This window comes from Cervus canadensis, chromosome 24 (assembly GCF_019320065.1).
Source record: "Cervus canadensis isolate Bull #8, Minnesota chromosome 24, ASM1932006v1, whole genome shotgun sequence".
Classification (NCBI taxonomy): domain Eukaryota; kingdom Metazoa; phylum Chordata; class Mammalia; order Artiodactyla; family Cervidae; genus Cervus; species Cervus canadensis.
Window position 1 is genome coordinate 44454411 of NC_057409.1, and position 4719 is coordinate 44459129.

Genomic DNA, 4719 nt, shown 5'->3' on the forward strand with positions numbered 1-4719 from the left:
CTTTGTATTTTCATGTAAACATTCATTTTTAAATGCTGAGTGTCAAATGCAGGCATTTTTACATACTCCTACCTAATTACCTAATTACATACTCCTACCATATCTAGTCCACATCCTGTTCAGTTCAATTCAGTTGCTCAGTCATGTCTGACTCTTTGCAACCCCATGGACTGCAGCATGCCAGGCCTCCCTGTCCATCACCAACTCCTGGAGTTTACTCAAACTCATGTCCATTGAGTTGGTGATGCCATCCAACCATCTCATCCTCTGTTGTCCCCTTCTCCTCCCGCCTTCAATCTTTCCCAGCACCAGGGTCTTTTCAAATAAGTCAGGTCTTCGAATCACGTGGCCAAAGTATTAGAGTTTCAGCTTCAGCATCAGTCCTTCCAAAGAATATTCAGGACTGATTTCCTTTAGGGTAGACTGGTTGGATCTCCTTGCTGTCCAAGGGACTCTTAAGCATCTTCTCCAACACCACAGTTCAAAAGCATCAATTCTTTGGCACTCAGCTTTCTGTATAGTACAACTCTCGCATCCATACATGACCACTGGAAAAACCATAGCTTTGACTAGACAGACCTTTGTTGGCAAAGTAATGTCTCTGCTTTTTAATAAGCTGTCTAGATTGGTCATAACTTTTCTTCCAAGAAGCAAGTGTCTTTTAATTCCATGGCTGTAGTCACCATCTGCAGTGATTTTGGAGCCCCCCAAAATAAAATCTGTCATTGTTTCCCCATCTATTTGCCATGAAGTGATGGGACCAGATGCCATGATCTTAGCTTTCTGAATGCTGAGTTTTAAACCAACTTTTTCACTCCTCTTTCACTTATATCAGGAGGCTCTTTAGTTCTTCCTCACTTTCTGCTATAAGGGTGGTGTCATCTGCATATCTGAGGTTATTGATATTTCTCCCAGCAATCTTGATTCAACCAGCTTGTGTTTCATCCAGTCCAGCATTTCACATGATGTACTCTGCATTTAAGTTAAATAAACAGGGTGATGATATACAGCCTTAACATACTCCACATCCTAGACATATTTCTATTAATTAACTATTTACTTTGTACAGTTAGAGGAAAGATAAAGAGATTGCCTAGAGAGGCCAGTCAATCCATTAGGTATTTCCCCTGGTGTTTAAATTTATAGTAAAGGCCCAGAGAAGTCCTGGAGTACAGTGAACACTCAGAATTCCCTAACTGATTTGCCCATGGAATATCTTTTTAAAGCATATCTTTTTTAAAAATGCAGGAATACATAAATGCAGGATAAGAGTTTTACAGATGACCCATTTGGAAAATACAATTAGTTGTAGAGTCCTGGTCTGAGTCTGAATCACAGCTCTGCCTCCTACTATTAACTAGGCAAGTTAACATCTCCAAGCTTTAATTTTCTCATAAATAATCCTCCATGACTCTTGTTAGGATTAAATGACACAGTGTGTTTTTAGCTGGTGTGGAGAAGTGTTCTGTAGCCAGTAAATGGAGGCTGCCTTCTTAACCATATCAGGCTTCTCACTTAATCAGGTCATTTATCAGACTATACCATTGATTTGATCAAGATCTATGTCCTATTCAGTGTCTAGATCACCTGGATTAGACTTTGGGTATTCCTAAAAATTATACAGACATTTCTTTGTATCATTTCTGCAGATAGCTGATCTAATTAATGTCTTGATTCTAGAGTGCAGTTTGGGAGTTAGCTTGCAGTTACACTCTTGTTACTACTGATGTCTCCCATACCTTCCAATAAACTGAGTGGCCAGTTATATCAGTGCCCTCAGGTTTTGTTTCACCTCTTTAATTTAATCATTAGTTTCTAGAATTAGTATTAAGGCCTTTTTTGGGTCAGAATTTGGTTTGTCACTTCTTGATATCTTTTTTCTCTTTTAACCACAAAAATAACAGCTATGTTGTTTCCCATGGGAATGTTCTGGCAATTTCAAAATATAAAATACACCAAATAGTTAACCTATGACCAATAAGACCTCACATTGTTCATCCAATGAGAAAATGTCTTTGGGCATTTTTCTGCAGCTTTATTTGTTTTTGTTTATATGTAATGATGAAATAGTCTTTGAATTCTTCTGACTCTGTGATAGAATTTCGTAAGGTGTTTAGACAGTGATTTGATTTTAGTCAGTCTAGTTATCCTAGAGTATAAGTTATCAATCACAATCTGATTTTAAAATATTATTTTATCAATTTCTTTTTTCTTTACCCTGTTATGTCACATAGAGTTCATCTGTCAGAGTAAACCTAATGTGAACATCTTTGTTTATAAGATACTTGATGGAATACAGAAAAATAAGTTTGGTAGATCAGATAAGACTTTTTTTTTTTGTTGTCCCCCTGCTTAAGGACATAATCCCTCAAACAAGCATGTGACTAGGAAAATCAGGTCTCTGCTTTTACTCACTGTCCCACATATATGTGTTAATATACAATATTTGTTTTCCTCTTTCTGACTTAACTTTATGACAGTCTCTAAATCCATTCACCCTTGATATATTTCTTCTCCAAACATATCATTGAATTTTGTCACCACCCTTAAGAGTATTTTAGTGATTGTCAGGATGTTTTTGTACTGACTGACATTCCCTCAATTTTTATTCCAAACTGTGCCATTGTTTTTTTAGTGTTGCCAATATGGAGACTTTTGGGTTCTTTGAACTCATTCTTAGGTCTGCTCAGCTGTACCCACAAGGATCTCATAGATAAGGAAGTATATTGACTGCACCCATGGGCCTCTTGTAGGTAGTGAGGATCAAAACTCAGAACATTGATTTCTGTCCACTCACACTGAATTGACTGGTTCACTGATCACATTAGCAGTTGGGTGACTGATATCTGTTCCATAAATTGAAAGTCAAAGTGTTAGTTGCTCAGTCGTGTCCAATTCTTAGCGACCCCATGGATTATAGCCTACCAGGTTCCTCTGTCCATGGAACTGTCTAGGCAAGAATACTGGAGTGGGTAACCTTTCCCTTCTCCAAGGGATCTTTCCAACCCAGGGATCGAACCTGGGTCTTCTACATTGCAGGCAGGCCCTTTACTGTCTGAGCCACCAGGAAAGCCCATAAACTACTAAGAAGACTAGAATGTTGCTGATCAACCCAAATTCTCTTTAAAAAGAAATTAATATGATTCCCCATCTAGACTAGAGGTTGGGAAACTGCAGCCCTTAGGCTGGGTACCTGTTTTTGTAAGTAACATTTTCTTAGAACTCTGCCATTCCTGTGTTTATGCAGGGAGTCTTCTACAGCAGCAGAGTTGATTGGCTGTGACAGAGACCAAATATCCTGCAAGCCTAGAATATTTACTATCTGGCCCTTTCAGGAACAGTTTGCCAGCCCTTGACCTAGACTATCAGCAGTTGCCAGATAATCATGGTTTCACAGCAGAGGGAGGAGGATGAGTCCAAGGATAGTATAAACAAACTATGCCTGAAACCTTCTCTGCTGTAGAAATGGACCTGAATTCATTAGAATTCCTCAGTCCTGTTAGATTTTGGTTTGGAGTTCTCTTTTGAGTAGAAGTCTTGCAGACCTTTTGTTTTGGTTAATGGCAAATTGAGTAGTTAAAATTTATATCTTGGTTGAACTTGGAAATTTCCAGATCCATTTAGTAACACATTTATACTCTCTATGTTGGGTATTTCTGAAGATATGTTTAATTACTAAAACTAGTAATTTATTAAGCTTCTTCCAGGTTTGGAGACAAAGGTGCATATGACATTGCCTACTCTATGGGAGCTCAGTCTGTGACGCTAACAGGCATGTAAATAGATAAATTTTAATACATAGAACTCAACTTTTAATCAATTTAGTAAAATGGATAGATTAGTTACTATTTCACCAATGGGTTGAAAAGAAAACTGATGCATTTTTTCAATTCAATTTGTACCAACTGTGGTTCAGGTAAGTGATTGGAACTCCATATAATAATTTTAAAGTAAATTTACAAGAAAAATGATAAAAGAAAATTTTAAAAATATAATGAAAAGGAATTAACCCCCAATTTTTATAAAGCAGCAAATATTAAAAGTGTTATGATGTGAGGAATGAGGCTAGAATAATAGTGTAGGACTTCCCTGGTGGTTCAGTGGTTAAGACTCCATGCTTCCAATGCAGGGAGCAAGGTTCAATCCCTGGTTGGGAAACTTAACAGTGTATACATAGTTTATTTAAAGCAGTATCCAGGAGCTTCACTGGTGGCTCGGTGGTAAAGAATCTGCCTGTTAATGTAGGAGACACAGGTTCAATCCCTGAACTGGGAAGATCCCACACACCTCAGAGCACTAAATCCATGCACCCTAGAGCCCATGCTCTGCAACAAGAGAAGCCACTGCAATGAGAAGCCCACATACTGCAACTCAAGAAAGCCCACACACAGAAATGAAGACCCAACACAGCCAAAAATAAATAAACATTAGAAATTTTTTAAAAAGCAAGATCCAAAATCATTTTTTTAAAAAAGAGAAGGGTTATTCTATAATTTGTGTTAGGGTAACTGGTAAATGACATGGAGAAAAGCAAAAGAATTCACATGATATACCAAAATTCCAGATAGGTAAAAGAGTTGCCTATTTAAAGAATATACATGAGAAACCTAAAACATTTCAAAGAATTCCTCTGAAGAGGAAAGGAATTTCTCAGTTTACAAACTTGATAAAGGCAAAGATGAAATGGGTTTAACTGAATGCAAATAGGACAAAAGAGAG